Source organism: Bombina bombina, chromosome 9, assembly GCF_027579735.1.
Source record: "Bombina bombina isolate aBomBom1 chromosome 9, aBomBom1.pri, whole genome shotgun sequence".
In the NCBI taxonomy this organism is placed as follows: Eukaryota; Metazoa; Chordata; class Amphibia; order Anura; family Bombinatoridae; genus Bombina; species Bombina bombina.
The window spans coordinates 11356380-11378332 of record NC_069507.1 but is presented as its reverse complement, the minus strand read 5'-3'; the positions used below and the strand labels follow the sequence as shown (position 1 = coordinate 11378332).

Here is a 21953-nt window from a genome sequence, read left to right as displayed (position 1 = left end):
AGCTACAGCTGTGCATAATAGATCATGGTGTATCAGCATTTATTGTGTTCCTACCTCCTGTTTATCATCTGATCAGAGAACATAAATACAGATAAGCTACAGCTGTGCATAATAGATCAGGGTGTATCAGCATTTATTGTGTTCCTACCTCCTGTTTATCATCTGATCAGAGAACATAAATACAGATAAGCTACAGCTGTGCATAATAGATCATGGTGTATCAGCATTTATTGTATTCCTACCTCCTGTTTATCAACTGATCTGAGAACATAAATACAGATAAGCTACAGCTGTGCATAATAGATCAGGGTGTATCAGCATTTATTGTATTCCTACCTCCTGTTTATCAACTGATCAGAGAACATAAATACAGATTAGCTACAGCTGTGCATAATAGATCAGGGTGTATCAGCATTTATTGTGTTCCTACCTCCTGTTTATCAACTGATCAGAGAACATAAATACAGATAAGCTACAGCTGTGCATAATAGATCATGGTGTAGCAGCATTTATTGTGTTCCTACCTCCTGTTTATCAACTGATCAGAGAACATAAATACAGATAAGCTACAGCTGTGCATAATAGATCATGGTGTATCAGCATTTATTGTGTTCCTACCCCCTGTTTATTAACTGATCAGAGAACATAAATACAGATAAGCTACAGCTGTGCATAATAGATCAGGGTGTATCAGCATTTATTGTGTTCCTACCTCCTGTTTATCAACTGATCAGAGAACATAAATACAGATAAGCTACAGCTGTGCATAATAGATCAGGGTGTATCAGCATTTATTGTGTTCCTACCTCCTGTTTATCAACTGATCAGAGAACATAAATACAGATAAGCTACAGCTGTGCATAATAGATCATGGTGTATCAGCATTTATTGTGTTCTTACCTCCTGTTTATCAACTGATCAGAGAACATAAATACAGAGAAGCTACAGCTGTGCATAATAGATCAGGGTGTATCAGCATTTATTGTATTCCTACCTCCTGTTTATCAACTGATCAGAGAACATAAATACAGAGAAGCTACAGCTGTGCATAATAGATCAGGGTGTATTAGCATTTATTGTGTTCTTCTGTTTATCAACTGATCAGAGAACATAAATACAGATAAGCTACAGCTGTGCATAATAGATCAGGGTGTATCAGCATTTATTGTGTTCCTACCTCCTGTTTATCAACTGATCAGAGAACATAAATACAGATAAGCTACAGCTGTGCATAATAGATCATGGTGTAGCAGCATTTATTGTGTTCCTACCTCCTGTTTATCAACTGATCAGAGAACATAAATACAGATAAGCTACAGCTGTGCATAATAGATCATGGTGTATCAGCATTTATTGTGTTCCTACCTCCTGTTTATCAACTGATCAGAGAACATAAATACAGATTAGCTACAGCTGTGCATAATAGATCAGGGTGTATCAGCATTTATTGTGTTCTTACCTCCTGTTTATCAACTGATCTGAGAACATAAATACAGATTAGCTACAGCTGTGCATAATAGATCATGGTGTATCAGCATTTATTGTGTTCCTACCTCCTGTTTATCAACTGATCAGAGAACATAAATACAGATAAGCTACAGCTGTGCATAATAGATCATGGTGTATCAGCATTTATTGTATTCCTACCTCCTGTTTATCAACTGATCAGAGAACATAAATACAGATAAGCTACAGCTGTGCATAATAGATCAGGGTGTATCAGCATTTATTGTGTTCCTACCTCCTGTTTATCATCTGATCAGAGAACATAAATACAGATAAGCTACAGCTGCGCATAATAGATCAGGGTGTATCAGCATTTATTGTGCTCTTACCTCCTGTTTATCAACTGATCAGAGAACATAAATACAGATAAGCTACAGCTGTGCATAATAGATCAGGGTGTATCAGCATTTATTGTGCTCTTACCTCCTGTTTATCAACTGATCAGAGAACATAAATACAGATAAGCTACAGCTGTGCATAATAGATCAGGGTGTATCAGCATTTATTGTGCTCTTACCTCCTGTTTATCAACTGATCAGAGAACATAAATACAGATAAGCTACAGCTGTGCATAATAGATCATGGTGTATCAGCATTTATTGTGTTCTTCTGTTTATCAACTGATCAGAGAACATAAATACAGATAAGCTACAGCTGCGCATAATAGATCAGGGTGTATCAGCATTTATTGTGTTCTTACCTCCTGTTTATCAACTGATCAGAGAACATAAATACAGATAAGCTACAGCTGCGCATAATAGATCAGGGTGTATCAGCATTTATTGTGTTCTTACCTCCTGTTTATCAACTGATCAGAGAACATAAATACAGATAAGCTACAGCTGCGCATAATAGATCAGGGTGTATCAGCATTTATTGTGTTCCTACCTCTTGTTTATCAACTGATCAGAGAACATAAATACAGATAAGCTACAGCTGTGCATAATAGATCATGGTGTATCAGCATTTATTGTGTTCTTACCTCCTGTTTATCAACTGATCTGAGAACATAAATACAGATTAGCTACAGCTGTGCATAATAGATCAGGGTGTATCAGCATTTATTGTGTTCTTACCTCCTGTTTATCAACTGATCAGAGAACATAAATACAGATAAGCTACAGCTGTGCATAATAGATCATGGTGTATCAGCATTTATTGTGTTCCTACCTCCTGTTTATCAACTGATCAGAGAACATAAATACAGATAAGCTACAGCTGTGCATAATAGATCAGGGTGTATCAGCATTTATTGTGTTCCTACCTCCTGTTTATCAACTGATCAGAGAACATAAATACAGATAAGCTACAGCTGCGCATAATAGATCAGGGTGTATCAGCATTTATTGTGTTCCTACCTCCTGTTTATCAACTGATCAGAGAACATAAATACAGATAAGCTACAGCTGTGCATAATAGATCAGGGTGTATCAGCATTTATTGTGTTCCTACCTCCTGTTTATCAACTGATCAGAGAACATAAATACAGAGAAGCTACAGCTGTGCATAATAGATCATGGCGCATTAGCATTTATTGTGTTCCTACCTCCTGTTTATCAACTGATCAGAGAACATAAATACAGATAAGCTACAGCTGTGCATAATAGATCAGGGTGTATCAGCATTTATTGTGTTCTTACCTCCTGTTTATTAACTGATCTGAGAACATAAATACAGATAAGCTACAGCTGTGCATAATAGATCATGGTGTATCAGCATTTATTGTGTTCCTACCTCCTGTTTATCAACTGATCAGAGAACATAAATACAGATAAGCTACAGCTGTGCATAATAGATCATAGTGTAGCAGCATTTATTGTGTTCCTACCTCCTGTTTATCAACTGATCAGAGAACATAAATACAGATAAGCTACAGCTGTGCATAATAGATCATGGTGTAGCAGCATTTATTGTGTTCCTACCTCCTGTTTATCAACTGATCTGAGAACATAAATACAGATAAGCTACAGCTGTGCATAATAGATCAGGGTGTATCAGCATTTATTGTGTTCCTACCTCCTGTTTATCAACTGATCAGAGAACATAAATACAGATAAGCTACAGCTGTGCATAATAGATCAGGGTGTATCAGCATTTATTGTGTTCTTCTGTTTATCAACTGATCAGAGAACATAAATACAGATAAGCTACAGCTGTGCATAATAGATCATGGTGTATCAGCATTTATTGTGTTCCTACCTCCTGTTTATCATCTGATCAGAGAACATAAATACAGATAAGCTACAGCTGTGCATAATAGATCATGGTGTATCAGCATTTATTGTATTCCTACCTCCTGTTTATTAACTGATCAGAGAACATAAATACAGATAAGCTACAGCTGTGCATAATAGATCATGGTGTATCAGCATTTATTGTGTTCTTACCTCCTGTTTATCAACTGATCAGAGAACATAAATACAGATAAGCTACAGCTGTGCATAATAGATCAGGGTGTATTAGCATTTATTGTGTTCTTACCTCCTGTTTATCAACTGATCAGAGAACATAAATACAGATTAGCTACAGCTGTGCATAATAGATCATGGTGTATCAGCATTTATTGTGTTCCTACCTCCTGTTTATCAACTGATCAGAGAACATAAATACAGATAAGCTACAGCTGTACATAATAGATCATGGTGTATCAGCATTTATTGTATTCCTACCTCCTGTTTATTAACTGATCTGAGAACATAAATACAGATAAGCTACAGCTGTGCATAATAGATCATGGTGTATCAGCATTTATTGTGTTCCTACCTCCTGTTTATCAACTGATCAGAGAACATAAATACAGATAAGCTACAGCTGCGCATAATAGATCAGGGTGCATCAGCATTTATTGTGTTCCTACCTCCTGTTTATCAACTGATCAGAGAACATAAATACAGATAAGCTACAGCTGCGCATAATAGATCAGGGTGCATCAGCATTTATTGTGTTCCTACCTCCTGTTTATCAACTGATCAGAGAACATAAATACAGATAAGCTACAGCTGCGCATAATAGATCATGGTGTATCAGCATTTATTGTGTTCTTCTGTTTATCAACTGATCAGAGAACATAAATACAGATAAGCTACAGCTGTGCATAATAGATCAGGGTGTATCAGCATTTATTGTGTTCCTACCTCCTGTTTATCAACTGATCAGAGAACATAAATACAGATAAGCTACAGCTGTGCATAATAGATCATGGTGTAGCAGCATTTATTGTGTTCCTACCTCCTGTTTATCAACTGATCAGAGAACATAAATACAGATAAGCTACAGCTGTGCATAATAGATCATGGTGTATCAGCATTTATTGTGTTCCTACCTCCTGTTTATCAACTGATCAGAGAACATAAATACAGATAAGCTACAGCTGTGCATAATAGATCATGGTGTATCAGCATTTATTGTATTCCTACCTCCTGTTTATCAACTGATCAGAGAACATAAATACAGATAAGCTACAGCTGTGCATAATAGATCAGGGTGTATCAGCATTTATTGTGTTCCTACCTCCTGTTTATCATCTGATCAGAGAACATAAATACAGATAAGCTACAGCTGCGCATAATAGATCAGGGTGTATCAGCATTTATTGTGCTCTTACCTCCTGTTTATCAACTGATCAGAGAACATAAATACAGATAAGCTACAGCTGTGCATAATAGATCAGGGTGTATCAGCATTTATTGTGCTCTTACCTCCTGTTTATCAACTGATCAGAGAACATAAATACAGATAAGCTACAGCTGTGCATAATAGATCAGGGTGTATCAGCATTTATTGTGCTCTTACCTCCTGTTTATCAACTGATCAGAGAACATAAATACAGATAAGCTACAGCTGTGCATAATAGATCATGGTGTATCAGCATTTATTGTGTTCTTCTGTTTATCAACTGATCAGAGAACATAAATACAGATAAGCTACAGCTGCGCATAATAGATCAGGGTGTATCAGCATTTATTGTGTTCTTACCTCCTGTTTATCAACTGATCAGAGAACATAAATACAGATAAGCTACAGCTGTGCATAATAGATCATGGTGTATCAGCATTTATTGTATTCCTACCTCCTGTTTATCAACTGATCAGAGAACATAAATACAGATAAGCTACAGCTGCGCATAATAGATCAGGGTGTATCAGCATTTATTGTGTTCTTACCTCCTGTTTATCAACTGATCAGAGAACATAAATACAGATAAGCTACAGCTGCGCATAATAGATCAGGGTGTATCAGCATTTATTGTGTTCTTACCTCCTGTTTATCAACTGATCAGAGAACATAAATACAGATAAGCTACAGCTGCGCATAATAGATCAGGGTGTATCAGCATTTATTGTGTTCCTACCTCTTGTTTATCAACTGATCAGAGAACATAAATACAGATAAGCTACAGCTGTGCATAATAGATCATGGTGTATCAGCATTTATTGTGTTCTTACCTCCTGTTTATCAACTGATCTGAGAACATAAATACAGATTAGCTACAGCTGTGCATAATAGATCAGGGTGTATCAGCATTTATTGTGTTCTTACCTCCTGTTTATCAACTGATCAGAGAACATAAATACAGATAAGCTACAGCTGTGCATAATAGATCATGGTGTATCAGCATTTATTGTGTTCCTACCTCCTGTTTATCAACTGATCAGAGAACATAAATACAGATAAGCTACAGCTGTGCATAATAGATCAGGGTGTATCAGCATTTATTGTGTTCCTACCTCCTGTTTATCAACTGATCAGAGAACATAAATACAGATAAGCTACAGCTGCGCATAATAGATCAGGGTGTATCAGCATTTATTGTGTTCCTACCTCCTGTTTATCAACTGATCAGAGAACATAAATACAGATAAGCTACAGCTGTGCATAATAGATCAGGGTGTATCAGCATTTATTGTGTTCCTACCTCCTGTTTATCAACTGATCAGAGAACATAAATACAGAGAAGCTACAGCTGTGCATAATAGATCATGGCGCATTAGCATTTATTGTGTTCCTACCTCCTGTTTATCAACTGATCAGAGAACATAAATACAGATAAGCTACAGCTGTGCATAATAGATCAGGGTGTATCAGCATTTATTGTGTTCTTACCTCCTGTTTATTAACTGATCTGAGAACATAAATACAGATAAGCTACAGCTGTGCATAATAGATCATGGTGTATCAGCATTTATTGTGTTCCTACCTCCTGTTTATCAACTGATCAGAGAACATAAATACAGATAAGCTACAGCTGTGCATAATAGATCATAGTGTAGCAGCATTTATTGTGTTCCTACCTCCTGTTTATCAACTGATCAGAGAACATAAATACAGATAAGCTACAGCTGTGCATAATAGATCAGGGTGTATCAGCATTTATTGTGTTCCTACCTCCTGTTTATCAACTGATCAGAGAACATAAATACAGATAAGCTACAGCTGTGCATAATAGATCAGGGTGTATCAGCATTTATTGTGTTCTTCTGTTTATCAACTGATCAGAGAACATAAATACAGATAAGCTACAGCTGTGCATAATAGATCATGGTGTATCAGCATTTATTGTGTTCCTACCTCCTGTTTATCATCTGATCAGAGAACATAAATACAGATAAGCTACAGCTGTGCATAATAGATCATGGTGTATCAGCATTTATTGTATTCCTACCTCCTGTTTATTAACTGATCAGAGAACATAAATACAGATAAGCTACAGCTGTGCATAATAGATCATGGTGTATCAGCATTTATTGTGTTCTTACCTCCTGTTTATCAACTGATCAGAGAACATAAATACAGATAAGCTACAGCTGTGCATAATAGATCAGGGTGTATTAGCATTTATTGTGTTCTTACCTCCTGTTTATCAACTGATCAGAGAACATAAATACAGATTAGCTACAGCTGTGCATAATAGATCATGGTGTATCAGCATTTATTGTGTTCCTACCTCCTGTTTATCAACTGATCAGAGAACATAAATACAGATAAGCTACAGCTGTACATAATAGATCATGGTGTATCAGCATTTATTGTATTCCTACCTCCTGTTTATTAACTGATCTGAGAACATAAATACAGATAAGCTACAGCTGTGCATAATAGATCATGGTGTATCAGCATTTATTGTGTTCCTACCTCCTGTTTATCAACTGATCAGAGAACATAAATACAGATAAGCTACAGCTGTGCATAATAGATCATGGTGTATCAGCATTTATTGTGTTCCTACCTCCTGTTTATCAACTGATCAGAGAACATAAATACAGATAAGCTACAGCTGTGCATAATAGATCATGGTGTATCAGCATTTATTGTATTCTTACCTCCTGTTTATCAACTGATCAGAGAACATAAATACAGATAAGCTACAGCTGTGCATAATAGATCATGGTGTATCAGCATTTATTGTGTTCCTACCTCCTGTTTATCATCTGATCAGAGAACATAAATACAGATAAGCTACAGCTGTGCATAATAGATCAGGGTGTATCAGCATTTATTGTGTTCTTACCTCCTGTTTATCAACTGATCAGAGAACATAAATACAGATAAGCTACAGCTGTGCATGCTAGATCATGGTGTATCAGCATTTATTGTATTCCTACCTCCTGTTTATCAATTGATCAGAGAACATAAATACAGATAAGCTACAGCTGTGCATAATAGATCATGGTGTATCAGCATTTATTGTGTTCCTACCTCCTGTTTATCAACTGATCTGAGAACATAAATACAGATAAGCTACAGCTGTGCATAATAGATCATGGTGTATCAGCATTTATTGTGTTCCTACCTCCTGTTTATCAACTGATCAGAGAACATAAATACAGATAAGCTACAGCTGTGCATAATAGATCAGGGTGTATCAGCATTTATTGTGTTCTTACCTCCTGTTTATCAACTGATCAGAGAACATAAATACAGATAAGCTACAGCTGTGCATAATAGATCAGGGTGTATCAGCATTTATTGTATTCCTACCTCCTGTTTATCAACTGATCAGAGAACATAAATACAGATAAGCTACAGCTGTGCATAATAGATCAGGGTGCATCAGCATTTATTGTGTTCTTACCTCCTGTTTATCAACTGATCAGAGAACATAAATACAGATAACCTACAGCTGTGCATAAAAGATCATGGTGTATCAGCATTTATTGTGTTCCTACCTCCTGTTTATCAACTGATCAGAGAACATAAATACAGATAACCTACAGCTGTGCATAATAGATCATGGTGTATCAGCATTTATTGTGTTCCTACCTCCTGTTTATCAACTGATCAGAGAACATAAATACAGATAACCTACAGCTGTGCATAAAAGATCATGGTGTATCAGCATTTATTGTGTTCCTACCTCCTGTTTATCAACTGATCAGAGAACATAAATACAGATAAGCTACAGCTGTGCATAATAGATCATGGTGTATCAGCATTTATTGTGTTCCTACCTCCTGTTTATTAACTGATCAGAGAACATAAATACAGATAAGCTACAGCTGTGCATAATAGATCATGGTGTATCAGCATTTATTGTGTACCTACCTCCTGTTTATCAACTGATCTGAGAACATAAATACAGATAAGCTACAGCTGTGCAAACTAGATCAGGGTGTATCAGCATTTATTGTGTTCCTACCTCCTGTTTATCATCTGATCAGAGAACATAAATACAGATAACCTACAGCTGTGCATAATAGATCATGGTGTATCAGCATTTATTGTGTTCTTACCTCCTGTTTATCAACTGATCAGAGAACATAAATACAGATAAGCTACAGCTGTGCATAATAGATCATGGTGTAGCAGCATTTATTGTGTTCCTACCTCCTGTTTATCAACTGATCTGAGAACATAAATACAGATAAGCTACAGCTGTGCATAATAGATCAGGGTGTATCAGCATTTATTGTATTCTTACCTCCTGTTTATTAACTGATCAGAGAACATAAATACAGATAAGCTACAGCTGTGCATAATAGATCATGGTGTTTCAGCATTTATTGTGTTCCTACCTCCTGTTTATCAACTGATCAGAGAACATAAATACAGATAAGCTACAGCTGTGCATAATAGATCATGGTGTTTCAGCGTTTATTGTGTTCCTACCTCCTGTTTATCATCTGATCAGAGAACATAAATACAGATAAGCTACAGCTGTGCATAATAGATCATGGTGTATCAGCATTTATTGTGTTCCTACCTCCTGTTTATCATCTGATCAGAGAACATAAATACAGATAAGCTACAGCTGTGCATAATAGATCATGGTGTATCAGCATTTATTGTGTTCCTACCTCATGTTTATCAACTGATCTGAGAACATAAATACAGATAAGCTACAGCTGTGCATAATAGATCAGGGTGTATCAGCATTTATTGTGTTCCTACCTCCTGTTTATTAACTGATCAGAGAACATAAATACAGATTAGCTACAGCTGTGCATAATAGATCAGGGTGTATCAGCATTTATTGTGTTCCTACCCCCTGTTTATCAACTGATCAGAGAACATAAATACAGATAAGCTACAGCTGTGCATAATAGATCAGGGTGTATCAGCATTTATTGTATTCCTACCTCCTGTTTATCAACTGATCAGAGAACATAAATACAGATAAGCTACAGCTGTGCATAATAGATCAGGGTGTATCAGCATTTATTGTGTTCCTACCTCCTGTTTATTAACTGATCAGAGAACATAAATACAGATAAGCTACAGCTGTGCATAATAGATCAGGGTGTATCAGCATTTATTGTGTTCTTACCTCCTGTTTATCAACTGATCAGAGAACATAAATACAGTTAAGCTACAGCTGTGCATAATAGATCAGGGTGTATCAGCATTTATTGTGTTCCTACCTCCTGTTTATCAACTGATCAGAGAACATAAATACAGATAAGCTACAGCTGTGCATAATAGATCATGGTGTATCAGCATTTATTGTATTCTTACCTCCTGTTTATCAACTGATCAGAGAACATAAATACAGATTAGCTACAGCTGTGCATAATAGATCAGGGTGTATCAGCATTTATTGTGTTCCTACCTCCTGTTTATTAACTGATCAGAGAACATAAATACAGATAAGCTACAGCTGTGCATAATAGATCAGGGTGTATCAGCATTTATTGTGTTCCTACCTCCTGTTTATCAACTGATCAGAGAACATAAATACAGATAAGCTACAGCTGTGCATAATAGATCAGGGTGTATCAGCATTTATTGTATTCCTACCTCCTGTTTATCAACTGATCAGAGAACATAAATACAGATAAGCTACAGCTGTGCATAATAGATCAGGGTGTATCAGCATTTATTGTGTTCCTACCTCCTGTTTATCAACTGATCAGAGAACATAAATACAGATAAGCTACAGCTGCGCATAATAGATCATGGTGTATCAGCATTTATTGTGTTCTTCTGTTTATCAACTGATCAGAGAACATAAATACAGATAAGCTACAGCTGTGCATAATAGATCATGGTGTATCAGCATTTATTGTATTCTTACCTCCTGTTTATCAACTGATCAGAGAACATAAATACAGATAAGCTACAGCTGTGCATAATAGATCATGGTGTATCAGCATTTATTGTGTTCTTCTGTTTATCAACTGATCAGAGAACATAAATACAGATAAGCTACAGCTGTACATAATAGATCATGGTGTATCAGCATTTATTGTGTTCTTATCTCATGTTTATCAACTGATCAGAGAACATAAATACAGATAAGCTACAGCTGTACATAATAGATCATGGTGTATCAGCATTTATTGTGTTCTTATCTCATGTTTATCAACTGATCTGAGAACATAAATACAGATAAGCTACAGCTGTACATAATAGATCATGGTGTATCAGCATTTATTGTGTTCTTATCTCATGTTTATCAACTGATCAGAGAACATAAATACAGATAAGCTACAGCTGTGCATAATAGATCATGGTGTATCAGCATTTATTGTATTCTTACCTCCTGTTTATTAACTGATCAGAGAACATAAATACAGATAACCTACAGCTGTGCATAATAGATCAGGGTGTATCAGCATTTATTGTGTTCTTACCTCCTGTTTATCAACTGATCAGAGAACATAAATACAGATAAGCTACAGCTGTGCATAATAGATCATGGTGTATCAGCATTTATTGTATTCTTACCTCCTGTTTATCAACTGATCAGAGAACATAAATACAGATAACCTACAGCTGTGCATAATAGATCATGGTGTATCAGCATTTATTGTATTCTTACCTCCTGTTTATCAACTGATCAGAGAACATAAATACAGATAAGCTACAGCTGTGCATAATAGATCAGGGTGTATCAGCATTTATTGTGCTCTTACCTCCTGTTTATCAACTGATCAGAGAACATAAATACAGATAAGCTACAGCTGTGCATAATAGATCATGGTGTATCAGCATTTATTGTATTCCTACCTCCTGTTTATCAACTGATCAGAGAACATAAATACAGATAAGCTACAGCTGTGCATAATAGATCAGGGTGTATCAGCATTTATTGTGTTCTTCTGTTTATCAACTGATCAGAGAACATAAATACAGATAAGCTACAGCTGTGCATAATAGATCAGGGTGTATCAGCATTTATTGTGTTCCTACCTCCTGTTTATCAACTGATCAGAGAACATAAATACAGATAAGCTACAGCTGTGCATAATAGATCAGGGTGTATCAGCATTTATTGTGTTCCTACCTCCTGTTTATCAACTGATCAGAGAACATAAATACAGAGAAGCTACAGCTGTGCATAATAGATCATGGTGTATCAGCATTTATTGTGTTCTTACCTCCTGTTTATCAACTGATCAGAGAACATAAATACAGATAAGCTACAGCTGTGCATAATAGATCAGGGTGTATCAGCATTTATTGTGTTCCTACCTCCTGTTTATCATCTGATCAGAGAACATAAATACAGATAAGCTACAGCTGTGCATAATAGATCATGGTGTATCAGCATTTATTGTGTTCCTACCTCCTGTTTATCATCTGATCAGAGAACATAAATACAGATAACCTACAGCTGTGCATAATAGATCATGGTGTATCAGCATTTATTGTGTTCTTCTGTTTATCAACTGATCAGAGAACATAAATACAGATAAGCTACAGCTGTGCATAATAGATCAGGGTGTATCAGCATTTATTGTGTTCCTACCTCCTGTTTATCAACTGATCAGAGAACATAAATACAGATAAGCTACAGCTGTGCATAATAGATCAGGGTGTATTAGCATTTATTGTGTTCCTACCTCCTGTTTATCAACTGATCTGAGAACATAAATACAGATAAGCTACAGCTGTGCATACTAGATCAGGGTGTATTAGCATTTATTGTGTTCCTACCTCCTGTTTATCAACTGATCTGAGAACATAAATACAGATAAGCTACAGCTGTGCATACTAGATCAGGGTGTATCAGCATTTATTGTGTTCTTACCTCCTGTTTATCAACTGATCAGAGAACATAAATACAGATAAGCTACAGCTGTGCATACTAGATCATGGTGTATCAGCATTTATTGTGTTCCTACCTCCTGTTTATCAACTGATCTGAGAACATAAATACAGATAAGCTACAGCTGCGCATAATAGATCAGGGTGTATCAGCATTTATTGTATTCCTACCTCCTGTTTATTAACTGATCAGAGAACATAAATACAGATAAGCTACAGCTGTGCATAATAGATCAGGGTGTATCTGCATTTATTGTGTTCCTACCTCCTGTTTATTAACTGATCAGAGAACATAAATACAGATAAGCTACAGCTGTGCATAATAGATCATGGTGTATCAGCATTTATTGTGTTCCTACCTCCTGTTTATCAACTGATCAGAGAACATAAATACAGATAAGCTACAGCTGTGCATACTAGATCATGGTGTATCAGCATTTATTGTGTTCCTACCTCCTGTTTATCAACTGATCAGAGAACATAAATACAGATAAGCTACAGCTGTGCATAATAGATCATGGTGTATCAGCATTTATTGTGTTCCTACCTCCTGTTTATCAACTGATCAGAGAACATAAATACAGATAAGCTACAGCTGTGCATAATAGATCAGGGTGTATCAGCATTTATTGTGTTCCTACCTCCTGTTTATCAACTGATCAGAGAACATAAATACAGATAAGCTACAGCTGTGCATAATAGATCAGGGTGCATCAGCATTTATTGTGTTCTTACCTCCTGTTTATCAACTGATCAGAGAACATAAATACAGATAAGCTACAGCTGTGCATAATAGATCAGGGTGTATCAGCATTTATTGTGTTCTTCTGTTTATCAACTGATCAGAGAACATAAATACAGATAAGCTACAGCTGTGCATAATAGATCAGGGTGTATCAGCATTTATTGTGTTCCTACCTCCTGTTTATCAACTGATCAGAGAACATAAATACAGATAAGCTACAGCTGTGCATAATAGATCATGGTGTATCAGCATTTATTGTGCTCTTACCTCCTGTTTATTAACTGATCAGAGAACATAAATACAGATAACCTACAGCTGTGCATAATAGATCAGGGTGTATCAGCATTTATTGTGTTCTTACCTCCTGTTTATCAACTGATCAGAGAACATAAATACAGATTAGCTACAGCTGTGCATAATAGATCAGGGTGTATCAGCATTTATTGTATTCTTACCTCCTGTTTATCAACTGATCAGAGAACATAAATACAGATAAGCTACAGCTGTGCATAATAGATCAGGGTGTATCAGCATTTATTGTGTTCTTCTGTTTATCAACTGATCAGAGAACATAAATACAGATAAGCTACAGCTGTGCATAATAGATCATGGTGTATCAGCATTTATTGTGTTCTTACCTCCTGTTTATCAACTGATCAGAGAACATAAATACAGATAAGCTACAGCTGTGCATAATAGATCAGGGTGTATCAGCATTTATTGTATTCCTACCTCCTGTTTATCAACTGATCAGAGAACATAAATACAGATAAGCTACAGCTGTGCATAATAGATCAGGGTGCATCAGCATTTATTGTGTTCTTACCTCCTGTTTATCAACTGATCAGAGAACATAAATACAGATAACCTACAGCTGTGCATAAAAGATCATGGTGTATCAGCATTTATTGTGTTCCTACCTCCTGTTTATCAACTGATCAGAGAACATAAATACAGATAACCTACAGCTGTGCATAATAGATCATGGTGTATCAGCATTTATTGTGTTCCTACCTCCTGTTTATCAACTGATCAGAGAACATAAATACAGATAAGCTACAGCTGTGCATAATAGATCATGGTGTATCAGCATTTATTGTGTTCTTACCTCCTGTTTATCAACTGATCTGAGAACATAAATACAGATAAGCTACAGCTGTGCAAACTAGATCAGGGTGTATCAGCATTTATTGTGTTCCTACCTCCTGTTTATCATCTGATCAGAGAACATAAATACAGATAACCTACAGCTGTGCATAATAGATCATGGTGTATCAGCATTTATTGTGTTCTTACCTCCTGTTTATCAACTGATCAGAGAACATAAATACAGATAAGCTACAGCTGTGCATAATAGATCATGGTGTAGCAGCATTTATTGTGTTCCTACCTCCTGTTTATCAACTGATCTGAGAACATAAATACAGATAAGCTACAGCTGTGCATAATAGATCAGGGTGTATCAGCATTTATTGTATTCTTACCTCCTGTTTATTAACTGATCAGAGAACATAAATACAGATAAGCTACAGCTGTGCATAATAGATCATGGTGTTTCAGCATTTATTGTGTTCCTACCTCCTGTTTATCAACTGATCAGAGAACATAAATACAGATAAGCTACAGCTGTGCATAATAGATCATGGTGTTTCAGCATTTATTGTGTTCCTACCTCCTGTTTATCATCTGATCAGAGAACATAAATACAGATAAGCTACAGCTGTGCATAATAGATCATGGTGTATCAGCATTTATTGTGTTCCTACCTCCTGTTTATCATCTGATCAGAGAACATAAATACAGATAAGCTACAGCTGTGCATAATAGATCATGGTGTATCAGCATTTATTGTGTTCCTACCTCATGTTTATCAACTGATCTGAGAACATAAATACAGATAAGCTACAGCTGTGCATAATAGATCAGGGTGTATCAGCATTTATTGTGTTCCTACCTCCTGTTTATTAACTGATCAGAGAACATAAATACAGATTAGCTACAGCTGTGCATAATAGATCAGGGTGTATCAGCATTTATTGTGTTCCTACCCCCTGTTTATCAACTGATCAGAGAACATAAATACAGATAAGCTACAGCTGTGCATAATAGATCAGGGTGTATCAGCATTTATTGTATTCCTACCTCCTGTTTATCAACTGATCAGAGAACATAAATACAGATAAGCTACAGCTGTGCATAATAGATCAGGGTGTATCAGCATTTATTGTGTTCCTACCTCCTGTTTATTAACTGATCAGAGAACATAAATACAGATAAGCTACAGCTGTGCATAATAGATCAGGGTGTATCAGCATTTATTGTGTTCTTACCTCCTGTTTATCAACTGATCAGAGAACATAAATACAGTTAAGCTACAGCTGTGCATAATAGATCAGGGTGTATCAGCATTTATTGTGTTCCTACCTCCTGTTTATCAACTGATCAGAGAACATAAATACAGATTAGCTACAGCTGTGCATAATAGATCAGGGTGTATCAGCATTTATTGTGTTCTTACCTCCTGTTTATCAACTGATCAGAGAACATAAATACAGATAAGCTACAGCTGTGCATAATAGATCAGGGTGTATCAGCATTTATTGTGCTCTTACCTCCTGTTTATCAACTGATCAGAGAACATAAATACAGATAAGCTACAGCTGCGCATAATAGATCATGGTGTATCAGCATTTATTGTGTTCTTCTGTTTATCAACTGATCAGAGAACATAAATACAGATAACCTACAGCTGTGCATAATAGATCAGGGTGTATCAGCATTTATTGTGTTCCTACCTCCTGTTTATCAACTGATCAGAGAACATAAATACAGATAAGCTACAGCTGTGCATAATAGATCATGGTGTATCAGCATTTATTGTGTTCCTACCTCCTGTTTATCAACTGATCAGAGAACATAAATACAGATAAGCTACAGCTGTGCATAATAGATCAGGGTGTATCAGCATTTATTGTGTTCTTCTGTTTATCAACTGATCAGAGAACATAAATACAGATAAGCTACAGCTGTGCATAATAGATCATGGTGTATCAGCATTTATTGTGTTCTTCTGTTTATCAACTGATCAGAGAACATAAATACAGATAAGCTACAGCTGTACATAATAGATCATGGTGTATCAGCATTTATTGTGTTCTTATCTCATGTTTATCAACTGATCAGAGAACATAAATACAGATAAGCTACAGCTGTACATAATAGATCATGGTGTATCAGCATTTATTGTGTTCTTATCTCATGTTTATCAACTGATCTGAGAACATAAATACAGATAAGCTACAGCTGTACATAATAGATCATGGTGTATCAGCATTTATTGTGTTCTTATCTCATGTTTATCAACTGATCAGAGAACATAAATACAGATAAGCTACAGCTGTGCATAATAGATCAGGGTGCATCAGCATTTATTGTGTTCTTACCTCCTGTTTATCATCTGATCAGAGAACATAAATACAGATAAGCTACAGCTGTGCATAATAGATCATGGTGTATCAGCATTTATTGTATTCTTACCTCCTGTTTATTAACTGATCAGAGAACATAAATACAGATAACCTACAGCTGTGCATAATAGATCAGGGTGTATCAGCATTTATTGTGTTCTTACCTCCTGTTTATCAACTGATCAGAGAACATAAATACAGATAAGCTACAGCTGTGCATAATAGATCATGGTGTATCAGCATTTATTGTATTCCTACCTCCTGTTTATCAACTGATCAGAGAACATAAATACAGATAACCTACAGCTGTGCATAATAGATCATGGTGTATCAGCATTTATTGTATTCTTACCTCCTGTTTATCAACTGATCAGAGAACATAAATACAGATAAGCTACAGCTGTGCATAATAGATCAGGGTGTATCAGCATTTATTGTGCTCTTACCTCCTGTTTATCAACTGATCAGAGAACATAAATACAGATAAGCTACAGCTGTGCATAATAGATCATGGTGTATCAGCATTTATTGTATTCCTACCTCCTGTTTATCAACTGATCAGAGAACATAAATACAGATAAGCTACAGCTGTGCATAATAGATCAGGGTGTATCAGCATTTATTGTGTTCTTCTGTTTATCAACTGATCAGAGAACATAAATACAGATAAGCTACAGCTGTGCATAATAGATCAGGGTGTATCAGCATTTATTGTGTTCCTACCTCCTGTTTATCAACTGATCAGAGAACATAAATACAGATAAGCTACAGCTGTGCATAATAGATCAGGGTGTATCAGCATTTATTGTGTTCCTACCTCCTGTTTATCAACTGATCTGAGAACATAAATACAGATAAGCTACAGCTGTGCATACTAGATCAGGGTGTATTAGCATTTATTGTGTTCCTACCTCCTGTTTATCAACTGATCTGAGAACATAAATACAGATAAGCTACAGCTGTGCATACTAGATCAGGGTGTATCAGCATTTATTGTGTTCTTACCTCCTGTTTATCAACTGATCAGAGAACATAAATACAGATAAGCTACAGCTGTGCATACTAGATCATGGTGTATCAGCATTTATTGTGTTCCTACCTCCTGTTTATCAACTGATCTGAGAACATAAATACAGATAAGCTACAGCTGTGCATAATAGATCATGGTGTATCAGCATTTATTGTGTTCTTACCTCCTGTTTATCAACTGATCAGAGAACATAAATACAGATAAGCTACAGCTGTGCATACTAGATCATGGAGTATCAGCATTTATTGTGTTCTTACCTCCTGTTTATCAACTGATCAGAGAACATAAATACAGATAAGCTACAGCTGCGCATAATAGATCAGGGTGTATCAGCATTTATTGTATTCCTACCTCCTGTTTATTAACTGATCAGAGAACATAAATACAGATAAGCTACAGCTGTGCATAATAGATCAGGGTGTATCTGCATTTATTGTGTTCCTACCTCCTGTTTATCAACTGATCAGAGAACATAAATACAGATAAGCTACAGCTGTGCATAATAGATCATGGTGTATCAGCATTTATTGTGTTCCTACCTCCTGTTTATCAACTGATCAGAGAACATAAATACAGATAAGCTACAGCTGTGCATAATAGATCATGGTGTATCAGCATTTATTGTGTTCTTATCTCCTGTTTATCAACTGATCAGAGAACATAAATACAGATAAGCTACAGCTGTGCATAATAGATCAGGGTGTATCAGCATTTATTGTGTTCTTACCTCCTGTTTATCAACTGATCAGAGAACATAAATACAGATAAGCTACAGCTGTGCATAATAGATCATGGTGTATCAGCATTTATTGTGTTCCTACCTCCTGTTTATCAACTGATCAGAGAACATAAATACAGATAAGCTACAGCTGTGCATAATAGATCAGGGTGCATCAGCATTTATTGTGTTCTTACCTCCTGTTTATCAACTGATCAGAGAACATAAATACAGATAACCTACAGCTGTGCATAATAGATCATGGTGTATCAGCATTTATTGTGTTCTTACCTCCTATTTATCAACTGATCAGAGAACATAAATACAGATAAGCTACAGCTGTGCATAATAGATCAGGGTGTATCAGCATTTATTGTGTTCTTCTGTTTATCAACTGATCAGAGAACATAAATACAGATAAGCTACAGCTGTGCATAATAGATCATGGTGTATCAGCATTTATTGTGTTCCTACCTCCTGTTTATCAACTGATCAGAGAACATAAATACAGATAACCTACAGCTGTGCATAATAGATCAGGGTGTATCAGCATTTATTGTGTTCTTCTGTTTATCAACTGATCAGAGAACATAAATACAGATAAGCTACAGCTGTGCATAATAGATCATGGTGTATCAGCATTTATTGTGTTCCTACCTCCTGTTTATCAACTGATCAGAGAACATAAATACAGATAAGCTACAGCTGTGCATAATAGATCAGGGTGTATCAGCATTTATTGTGTTCTTACCTCCTGTTTATCAACTGATCAGAGAACATAAATACAGATAAGCTACAGCTGTACATAATAGATCATGGTGTATTAGCATTTATTGTGTTCCTACCTCCTGTTTATCAACTGATCAGAGAACATAAATACAGATAAGCTACAGCTGTGCATAATAGATCATGGTGTATCAGCATTTATTGTATTCCTACCTTCTGTTTATCAACTGATCAGAGAACATAAATACAGATAAGCTACAGCTGTGCATAATAGATCATGGTGTATCAGCATTTATTGTATTCCTACCTTCTGTTTATCAACTGATCAGAGAACATAAATACAGATAAGCTACAGCTGTGCATAATAGATCAGGGTGTATCAGCATTTATTGTGTTCTTACCTCCTGTTTATTAACTGATCAGAGAACATAAATACAGATAAGCTACAGCTGTGCATAATAGATCAGGGTGTATCAGCATTTATTGTGTTCCTACCTCCTGTTTATCAACTGATCAGAGAACATAAATACAGAGAAGCTACAGCTGTGCATAATAGATCAGGGTGTATCAGCATTTATTGTGTTCTTACCTCCTGTTTATTAACTGATCAGAGAACATAAATACAGATAAGCTACAGCTGTGCATAATAGATCATGGTGTATCAGCATTTATTGTATTCCTACCTCCTGTTTATCAACTGATCAGAGAACATAAATACAGATAAGCTACAGCTGTGCATAATAGATCATGGTGTATCAGCATTTATTGTATTCCTACCTCCTGTTTATCAACTGATCAGAGAACATAAATACAGATAAGCTACAGCTGTGCATAATAGATCATGGTGTATCAGCATTTATTGTGTTCTTACCTCCTGTTTATCAACTGATCAGAGAACATAAATACAGATAAGCTACAGCTGTGCATACTAGATCAGGGTGCATCAGCATTTATTGTGTTCCTACCTCCTGTTTATCAACTGATCAGAGAACATAAATACAGATAAGCTACAGCTGTGCATAATAGATCATGGTGTATCAGCATTTATTGTGTTCCTACCTCTTGTTTATCAACTGATCAGAGAACATAAATACAGATAAGCTACAGCTGTGCATAATAGATCAGGGTGTATCAGCATTTATTGTGTTCCTACCTCCTGTTTATCAACTGATCTGAGAACATAAATACAGATAAGCTACAGCTGTGCATAATAGATCATGGTGTATCAGCATTTATTGTATTCCTACCTCCTGTTTATCATCTGATCAGAGAACATAAATACAGATAAGCTACAGCTGTGCATAATAGATCATGGTGTATCAGCATTTATTGTATTCCTACCTCCTGTTTATCATCTGATCAGAGAACATAAATACAGATAAGCTACAGCTGTGCATAATAGATCAGGGTGTATCAGCATTTATTGTGTTCTTACCTCCTGTTTATCAACTGATCTGAGAACATAAATACAGATAAGCTACAGCTGTGCATAATAGATCATGGTGTATCAGCATTTATTGTATTCCTACCTCCTGTTTATCAACTGATCAGAGAACATAAATACAGATAACCTACAGCTGTGCATAATAGATCAGGGTGTATCAGCATTTATTGTGTTCCTACCTCATGTTTATCAACTGATCAGAGAACATAAATACAGATAAGCTACAGCTGTGCATAATAGATCAGGGTGTATCAGCATTTATTGTGTTCCTACCTCATGTTTATCAACTGATCAGAGAACATAAATACAGATAAGCTACAGCTGTGCATAATAGATCATGGTGTATCAGCATTTATTGTGTTCCTACCTCCTGTTTATCAACTGATCAGAGAACATAAATACAGATAAGCTACAGCTGTGCATACTAGATCATGGTGTATCAGCATTTATTCGCCTAGATTTAGAGTTTTGTCGGTAAAAATCCGCGTAGCTAACGCTGCTTTTTTTCCCTACGCAACCTTAAGACAATGCTGGTATTTAGTTGTCTGAGGGGCTGTGTTAGGCTCAAAAAAGGGTGCGTTGAGCCTAACTTAGCTCCACTTCAACCCTTAATACCAGCGTTGCTTACGGTAGTGGTAAGCTGGGAAAACGTGCTCGTGCACGATAACCCCATAGGAAACAATGGGGCAAATTGGGCTGAAAAAAAACCTAACACCTGCAAAAAAGCAGCGTTCAGCTCCTAACGCAGCCCCATACAGGCAACTTTGTATTTATTTTAACTAGGTACAATAGTTATTAAATAGTTATTAACTATTTAATGAAAAGTAACC

The 21953-nt window shown here is 36.1% G+C and overlaps 1 protein-coding gene across 1 annotated transcript in view; it reads right to left on the bottom strand.

Annotated features, from left to right (window-relative positions):
- PIK3AP1 (phosphoinositide-3-kinase adaptor protein 1) overlaps window positions 1-21953 on the bottom strand; it is a 399421-nt gene that overhangs the window by 233619 nt on the left and 143849 nt on the right. The gene's annotated exons all lie outside the window — the stretch shown is intronic.